The sequence below is a fragment of the Oreochromis aureus genome, linkage group 5 (genome assembly GCF_013358895.1).
Source record: "Oreochromis aureus strain Israel breed Guangdong linkage group 5, ZZ_aureus, whole genome shotgun sequence".
Classification (NCBI taxonomy): Eukaryota; Metazoa; Chordata; class Actinopteri; order Cichliformes; family Cichlidae; genus Oreochromis; species Oreochromis aureus.
Window position 1 is genome coordinate 3,471,404 of NC_052946.1, and position 9,729 is coordinate 3,481,132.

Genomic DNA, 9,729 nt, shown 5'->3' on the forward strand with positions numbered 1-9,729 from the left:
TAAAACAAAAAGGAATAGCAATAACCAGTTAAAACTTTAGGCATAGAATTAAGACACATAGGATAGGGTGAACAAGTAGGTCTTTAACTTGCTGCCCAATAGTCTTTTTTCTGGCTTTAGGAACTTTTAGAAGGCCAGTATCCTGAGATTGGAGAGCACGGGATGGAACATAGAGGTGCAAAAGGTCAGAGAGATATGAAGGTGCCAAATCATTTAAAGCCTTGTAGGTGAGCAACAGGACCTTAAAATCTGCTCGAACCTGATAAGGTAGCCAATGAAGAGAGTTCAGTACTGGGGTAATGTGCTCAAATTTTTTCAGTTTTGGTTAAAATGCGAGCAGCTGGATTTTGTACCATCTGTAAACCTCTAAAACTTTTCTTTGGTTAACTCAGAAAGAAGATTACAATAAGTTACAATAATCAATGCGTGAAGACACAAATGCATGGACAAGAACCTCTGCCGCTTGTCTGATTTTAGCTATGTTCCTTAGGTGACAACAGGCAGTTCTTGTTGTCTCTTTTACATGAGACTTGAAGGAGATGAACCACACGTCCAAGTTCTTTACCTTGTCCCTGCAATTTATTGCATAGTCATCAATTTTCATGAAGAAATTTTGGGACAAGTACTGAAATTTTTTTGGTCCAATGACCATCAACTCTGTCTTATCAGCATTAAGAAGCAGTAAAATTATCAGATAACCAGCCCCTAATTGCAGATAGACAAGCTTCTAATTTAGACACGTCAGCACAGTTTTCAATGGTTAAAGGAACATATAGCTGGAGGTCATCGGCGTAAGAGTGAAAGGTTACATTAAAAGAACGTAGAAGAAGAGGCAGCAGATACAGAGAAAACAGCAATGGGCCAAGTACAGAGCCCTGAGGGACCCCATGCCTCACAGCACAGGTCTCAGAGAGATCATTTTCAAAACTAACAGTCTGAGATCTCCCAGACAGGTAGGATCTCAGCCATGATAAAACATTTCCCATAACTCTGTTAAAATGTTCTAGCCTATTCAATAATCATTGTCTGCATTTACCAACAGATCATTTACAACTTTGATTAAAGCTGTTTCTGAGGTGTTGTTGGATCTAAAAGCAGGCTGAAATGGCTCAAACAGATTGTTTGTTGACAGATGGTCGGTTGAGCTGCTTAAAAATAACTTTTTCATAGACCTTAGACAAAAAAGATAGTTGTAAGATAGGTCTATAGTTTGCAACTATGTCAACATCCAGTCCAGGCTATTTTAATATCAGTACTAACATAGCTGATTTCAAACAGGCAGGGAAAACTCAGGGATGTTTCTGAGGTTCACCTCAGTAACCACAGAGAGGGTGTGATTATTGCTTACAAAATGTTTTTACGGGACAAATACATGCAGTTCAGAGTGTCCTGCTCCCATGGCCAGTCTGTCAAAAAAAAAAAAAAAAAAATCGCACCTACTAAACACATGGGGAGAGACTAATTAGCAAATCCATGCCAAGTGTGGCACTCTCCCCAGTGGATACCACAACCTTTCTTTCTTTTTTTCCCCCTTTAATGTCAAATGTACCTGATTTTCCCCAGATATTTAAGGTCTCATCCACCTTCACTACCTCTGCTCTTTGCATCTGTGACGTTCCACCTGCCTTACTTTGGTAGACCACAATATCATCTGCATACATCGCAGTCCAAAGAGTCCTTCATGACCGCATCTGTCGGCCTACCCATCATCAACAGGGGGCTCACCTCAAGGCACACTTCATCACTGTCTTGCTGTCCTCATACATGCATTCATCTTTTTCAGATTGTACCATATGCATAAGATATGGTCAGTCAAAATGACGTATTACTGTAATCACATTGTATTTATCTGTAACCATAATGTAACATGATGGATCATTATTATTTGGGTTACATAGCTGCTTTAGTTTGCTGGTGTGTGGGAGTAAAAATATAACCAAAATTGCCACAATTAATAATTTGTCATTAGGGTGAACACTATGGGCAGCAGACAGGACTTTAACAGTGTTAAAATGGGGGAAAAGGGGAATAATATAATGTGTCAGTCAAATATTTGTAAAGAAGACTAAAGCAGGAAACATCATTATTGTCATGAACTGGTATCATAACTGGTATCATAATTGTCTGTGAAGATTCTCAGTCATCCAGGTCATCGTAGTCAAAGGAGTTTGCAAAGAAAAGCGTCTGGACTTCTTTAAGTTGCTTGAAGACATTTCACCTCTCATCCGAGAAGCTTCTTCAGTTCTAAGGTCAAATGGCCGAGAGTCCCAGATTTAAGGCAGATTTATCCCCCCTCCTTGGGGGGATACTCCCACTGGGTTTAAATCTGGGACTCTCGGCCATTTGACCTTAGAACTGAAGAAGCTTCTCGGATGAGAGGTGAAACGTCTTCAAGCAACTTAAAGAAGTCCAGACGCTTTTCTTTGCAAACTCCTTTGACTGGTATCATAATTGAAACTGTTGCAGTAATGTTAGTGCAAGCTTCCGTCTTTGACCTGTTTGATTGATTAACTGATGATTGACCGTTCCATTGCTCCAATAGCAAACCTTAACCTCTTAAGCCCCAAGAGGTTTCTGAGCTTCCTGCTCGAAAATGTAGTGCCCAAATTAAATTGATTATTTCTCTGCAATTACAAACTCTGTCCTTACAATCTTGGTATCAAAATGAAGCTAACACTTGGGAAATTTAATCAGAGGTGTAAATATTAAAGCAGACATTACTGTGTCAAAGTTACTGAGACTGGAACACAGAAAAAGTAAGTAGATTTTATTCTCGCCTAATTTTTTTTTGTAATTTTTAGCATATAACCCTTTTAAAAATATGCCTCAGCTCACATTTGGTTCTAGAAATCCGGTAACCAACATATAAACATCATCTGTGCAAAGATTTATGTTTCTAAAGTAAATCAGTGAAAAACTACAGCCCTGTCAATACATGAATATCCAGACGTTGTACAAAAATGCCCAATTTTGGCACACAATTGGACACCATGCCAGTTTATTTTTTTAGGTATTAAAGAGCAGAAATTAATAAATTTTATTAACAGGCCTAAAAATGCTTTTTTTCCAAAATATATTTTTGAAGAATTAACCACACATTTACATGGCAATGGCCCTTTTCTGCCATGCGCATAGAGCGCTTGATTGGCCTCTGGCCCTTTAAACTCTGAGGGCTGTAACTTTGGTTTCTTTTGGTCAATTTGCGTGATTGACACCTCTTTTTAATCGTTTTAGCCAGTAGATTCAAAGTAACGATGCCACGTTCACGTCACTTCAACCAATCAGACGTTGTAATGCCAAAACCCACGTGTGTCCAAAGTCTGTCCAGTCACGTGTCTGTAGGTGGGTCTAAAATGGAGGTTGTTGACGGAAAACGGCTCTGATGTGGGTAGGTAGACATGGTAACTACTGGCAATCACGTGGCTACCGGCTACCAGCAAAAACTAAAGGAGGAAATGGGGACGGTAAGCCATTTTCTGTCTTAGCGCATTTGCGCCGCTGTGTGTTTTTGCGGTCTTCTTTTGCAGCTCATTCAGTGAATTTTGGTCTGATCGCGGTGAAACTTGGTGTGTGGAGTCAGTGATAGCCCTGGAAGCTAACCAGCCTATCTTTAGCTGGTTACATGAAGTTTGAAGAATTTCTGGTTCGGTTTTGTTTGTTTAGCGGACATCTGCGCATTTACGTAACTGCTCGTTTAATCGCGGCTTGTTTTTGGTGAGTTTGGTGGTTGTAGAAATGGTTTGTATGACATTTTAGCTGAGATTCTGAGGTTTCTGTGGATACCACACATGTCTGGACTTATATTTCTCAACCCGCTGTTAGAACCGATTAAACGTGATCTCCTCCTTTTTGCCCCCGGTACCGGGGGCGTGGGGCTTGACTTCCCTAGATCAGTGTTTAATATCTTGTCCTTCTGAGCCCAGAAACTATAACTACAGCCCCCCCCCCCCACCCCCCCACCCCCCCAAATCACCAACAGATACCAATCAAGATGCCAGCATTCAAGTTGTGACCATTAGCACGTAATGTTAAAATGCAGTGATAACTCATTTTTTATTGTGATAGTACAGGAAGATTATCATGCGTCTTCTAAAAAGGTACTCAGCATTTTCACCAACACTAATGCATTCAGCTCCAAGAGAGCTGAGTGCATTATTGCACTTATACATTTTCACTGGCTTCCAGTCAGCCCTACAGCAGTTTTTGAGTGCTGCTGTTAGTTTATGAATCACTTAATGGCTCAGGGCGAAAATATATTTATGATGTACATAAATAACAGTCAATTAGCCCTCCAGGAAGCAGTCAGATGGTAATGCTTCCAGGAAACTGCATTTCTCTGAATATACAGGAATTTCTTTTGTGCTCTAGAATGCTCTTTTACCATTTGTAGATTGTAGTAAAACTCTCTGAATACATATATGACCAAAGCAACTCCTGTTTTACCTACTGATGGAAAGATTTTGTCATGGTCCAATAGTCAGAGTTTTGAAGTTTTGAACTTTATATTCTTTTACTGGATGTTCAGTTTGGTTCCTAGCTTGTTTATTGTGTATATTTCATATTCCTGTATCCTGTGGTTTTAAGTTCTTCGTTATGTACATTTGTATTCCAGTTAAGGGTTTTTTTGTCTAGTTGCTTGTTATTTTCTTGGCCTCCACCCTTGTGTTTTTATGTGTAAGTTTAAATGCATTAGAGTCTTGTCACTGTGTGGAGTAAAATTAGTTTCGGCTGTTTTCTTGTTACCCCGGTGTTTCCCTCATTGGACCTTTACATTGATAGAGTTTTCATCACCCTAAAACAAATGATTTGCTTTTTGCTTTCAATCTGGCTCTTTGCATTTGTGTCCTCACACTTGCTACACTCAACAACTTATGACAGGTCTCCCCATCTCCTCTTTTTGTGCTGTGAAGCATTTTGAGCAGGACCAGCCTCTCTAGGCTGGGCTGCCACAGCTCTACACTGTCCACAGCCAAGTAAAGCCCTATTGCAGAGCTGCACCACAGAGCTAATTAAACCATTATCTGCACCTTGCCCCAGACTCTTGGGCTCAACTCCAGTCCCATCAGGATATCACAGACACATAGGAATACGCCCTTCATTTTCTGAAGGCAAGGGGAAAGAAACCTCTTTCACTAGTAAAGGTTAGAGGAGATGGAATAAACTACCCCAAATTAGTTTGAATGCTGTGTAAAATGCAAATAAATAAAATGCAATGAACTTATATTTTGGTCATACTAAAACATGGAGAATATATGTAGAAAAGGAGAAAATGCAACAGGTTATTTTTTTAATTTGATGGAAGCAACAGGTCTCAAAAAGAGTTGAGCCATGGACATGATTACCACTAACAATGCCTGGGAACTGAGAAGAGCAACCCCGGACATTCAGGAATGTTGGTCTTGTGTGATATAGAATTCCAGCCCTGGGTCTTCTGTGTTTTATTTTTTACTTCATCACCCACAAACTTGTTTTCACTTAGTGAAAGGTCTGAATTTCAGGCAGGCCAGTTCAGCATTGTCTTGCTGAAATATGAAGGCCTTATGTGTCTCTAAAACCTCTATATACAAATTATACAAAATTCAAATTTCGATTTGTCTGACTACAGAGTAGTTTTCCTACTTTTCCTCTATTTATTTTAAATACGCTGTGGGCGTATCACAATTTGTTTATGCATTTTTCTCTTTTTTTGCAGAACTTTTGCTCAACTGTACTTCTGAGAAACACTGCCTATCTAAGAGGTTTTTTAAATAAAACAGTTATCTGCAATATCTTCCTCCAGCTGTACCCGTATTACACACTTTTGTTGGCCCATCCCAAGTTTTTTGAGACCTTTGGCTATCATTAAATTCAAAACAAGGTAATAGCTTTCTTAAAATGATAAAACATTAACTTATTAAATGGAAGACATTTGTCAGGAAAAAATGTGGGTTTGTGACTTGATTATTTGCAAATCACTGCATTCTGTTGTTATTTTACTAAATATCCCAACACTTTTTTGGAACTGGGGTTGTAAAATAAGAACACTACAAACAAGATATATATAGCCACTAGGATAAATAATTCACCATGAACTAATTTCTTTTAAACAGAAGATGTGACTTTCCAGTACAACATCCACCTCTTGTACAGGGAGTGCAGAATTATTAGGCAAGTTGTATTTTTGAGGAATAATTTTATTATTGAACAACAACCATGTTCTCAATGAACCCAAAAAACTCATTAACATCAAAGCTGAATGTTTTTGGAAGTAGTTTTTAGTTTGTTTTCAGTTTTAGCTATTTTAGGGGGATATCTGTGTGTGCAGGTGACTATTACTGTGCATAATTATTAGGCAACTTAACAAAAAACAAATATATACCCATTTCAATTATTTATTTTTACCAGTGAAACCAATATAACATCTCCACATTCACAAATATACATTTCTGACATTCAAAAACAAAACAAAAACAAATCAGCGACCAATATAGCCACCTTTCTTTGCAAGGACACTCAAAAGCCTGCCATCCATGGATTCTGTCAGTGTTTTGATCTGTTCACCATCAACATTGCGTGCAGCAGCAACCACAGCCTCCCAGACACTGTTCAGAGAGGTGTACTGTTTTCCCTCCTTGTAAATCTCACATTTGATGATGGACCACAGGTTCTCAGTGGGGTTCAGATCAGGTGAACAAGGAGGCCATGTCATTAGTTTTTCTTCTTTTATACCCTTTCTTGCCAGCCACGCTGTGGAGTACTTGGACGCGTGTGATGGAGCATTGTCCTGCATGAAAATCATGTTTTTCTTGAAGGATGCAGACTTCTTCCTGTACCACTGCTTGAAGAAGGTGTCTTCCAGAAACTGGCAGTAGGACTGGGAGTTGAGCTTGACTCCATCCTCAACCCGAAAAGGCCCCACAAGCTCATCTTTGATGATACCAGCCCAAACCAGTACTCCACCTCCACCTTGCTGGCGTCTGAGTCGGACTGGAGCTCTGCCCTTTACCAATCCAGCCACGGGCCCATCCATCTGGCCCATCAAGACTCACTCTCATTTCATCAGTCCATAAAACCTTAGAAAAATCAGTCTTGAGATATTTCTTGGCCCAGTCTTGACGTTTCAGCTTGTGTGTCTTGTTCAGTGGTGGTCGTCTTTCAGCCTTTCTTACCTTGGCCATGTCTCTGAGTATTGCACACCTTGTGCTTTTGGGCACTCCAGTGATGTTGCAGCTCTGAAATATGGCCAAACTGGTGGCAAGTGGCATCTTGGCAGCTGCACGCTTGACTTTCCTCAGTTCATGGGCAGTTATTTTGCGCCTTGGTTTTTCCACACGCTTCTTGCGACCCTGTTGACTATTTTGAATGAAACGCTTGATTGTTCGATGATCACGCTTCAGAAGCTTTGCAATTTTAAGACTGCTGCATCCCTCTGCAAGATATCTCACTATTTTTGACTTTTCTGAGCCTGTCAAGTCCTTCTTTTGACCCATTTTGCCAAAGGAAAGGAAGTTGCCTAATAATTATGCACACCTGATATAGGGTGTTGATGTCATTAGACCACACCCTTCTCATTACAGAGATGCACATCACCTAATATGCTTAATTGGTAGTAGACTTTCGAGCCTATACAGCTTGGAGTAAGACAACATGCATGAAGAGGATGATGTGGACAAAATACTCATTTGCCTAATAATTCTGCACTCCCTGTAGTAATGACGACATTTAGTCATATTGGGGTACTGGTAATGATTTGGGTTCACTGGTGTGATGTCATCCCTGTTTTCTTTGTGGTTAACTTTGAGGAATTAATGAAGAAAAGCAATGTGCCAAAGTCCATGTAAGGTCAAAAGAGAAAATGAGGTCAGACTAAGTCATTAACTTAAAGAAAAGGTATAATAAATTAAAAAGAAGAACAAACCAAACTCACCTTATCTCCCGCTCCATGTGGGACTAAAAACAGGGAGAGTGTGCAGTCCTTATGTAAATGGAGCAAAGGAGGAGCAAAGAAACTTAGGAACCAATCAGCAATGAAAAAAAAAAAAAAAAGGTGAGAGGAAATGAGGCAAAGATGGTGAAGTGCAGGTGGGGGCTACGAGGCAACAGGGCTGACTGCTGCATCAACACAAATACAATGACTATTGAGTATTGACATAGATGAGTATGTCCTTTACCATGGTGGACCTTTAGTATATGTTGCAGTTAATAAATTATCATGAGCAGGATAGATCATTTCTTATTGCTAAGCAAGCTCTTCAAAGTCACACTGTTGATACAGCACCAAACAGAAATGTCTTTGAAGCTGTGTGAATATTTCGTTTCCAAGAAGAAACTGTTTCCATAGTTTTATCCTTGCTTTTTTTGTGGATCCAGTTAGTGCTGGAAAAAAAAAAGGTCTATGCTTACAAAAAGTCCCAAGTCCGTTGCAATCTATGTAGCCTTGGCTCGAGCTCCCAAATAGGAAGGAATAACTGAGCCAGCAATATCTCCTCCTAGTTAATGTCAGTGCTTCCATGGAAGCACTATAGTCTTCCCCAAACACATACACTACACTAGACTCCATCTTTTCATAAAACACACACACATGCATAGAAGTTCAGATTTTTAAAAACTAAAGTGAGTAGTTCTGAAATAATCATGCAATCATGCAACAAGAGCATCAACAAAAGCCAAACCTTCAACACAACTATCACCGCTATCAACACTCACCGCATTTTTAAACCCATTTGAGACCAGTTTCAGGTGCATCATGTTTAGTTAATTAGTGTTTTTTTTATGATTAGGAATCCACTAGGGGATTCTTGATGTTACTGAGCTTGTGGGACACACTTGTAGACGCCACCTGGAGTGACACAATCTGTTCAACAATCTGTGGTGGGAGAGCCTTTTAAAGGTCACACAGAGTTGTAACCGAAATAGCAAACACCTCTGGGTCTAATCTGGCTCCCTTTGGAAGTTGACCCTTGGTTATAGTTGTAGTGAATGTTGAATGGGCCAGGTATGACTAAATAGTCGTGAGCAAGGCTCAAGAGAGATTATTGTTGTCTGGGCCACATTTGGCTAAAATGCCACAACACACCCAACATCTGGTGGACATGAGATGGAGTCAGGACAGCCAACGTCAATGGCCAAAGCCAAATGTGGCCCATAACAAACTGCAGATCAAATTTAGGCCAGACTTGCTATCAAGTGTTTCACATGCAGCAATGCTGTGACTCAACAAAGCACCATTCCAAGCCAGATCATAGGCTGTATATAAATTTCATACTTTCCATTTGGAGCCTCAGCATTCAAGTTTTGGCCACTATCATGTTTTTTGTTTGGGACCAGAATTGAACATATTTGGATGAGGGAGTGGGGTTCTAACTTTATCATATAAAGCTAGGATCTTTAACCAGCTGCTACTTCTATACTAGAATTTTATTCTAAAAACCTGAATGGGATGATCTGAACCACACACCATTAGTTAATTAATAAAGCATAAATCAATCAAAGCAGCCACGACCTTAACTCCAGTATTTAAATAGATGAAGGTTATTAGGAAATTAGGAAAGTGAATATTATCCATAGAGTCCTAAACTGTGCTTTTAAAACCAGGCTGTAAAAATGCTTTTTAAAGCATTTTTAAAAATAGGAGTCAATACGCACTCAATCGCTTTTGGAGGCAGCTTCAAGTGCCAATTAGAAGAACTGTAGTTTTTGGCCCTCTGCTTCATTTTCCAGCCCTGGAGGTCACAGAAAAAATTATCAGTC

At 39.7% G+C, this 9,729-nt stretch overlaps 1 protein-coding gene across 1 annotated transcript in view; it reads right to left on the reverse strand.

Moving 5' to 3' along the window:
* The window catches only part of lhfpl4a (LHFPL tetraspan subfamily member 4a), a 48,267-nt gene that overhangs the window by 37,342 nt on the left and 1,196 nt on the right, over nucleotides 1-9,729 (reverse strand). The window lies entirely within an intron of this gene.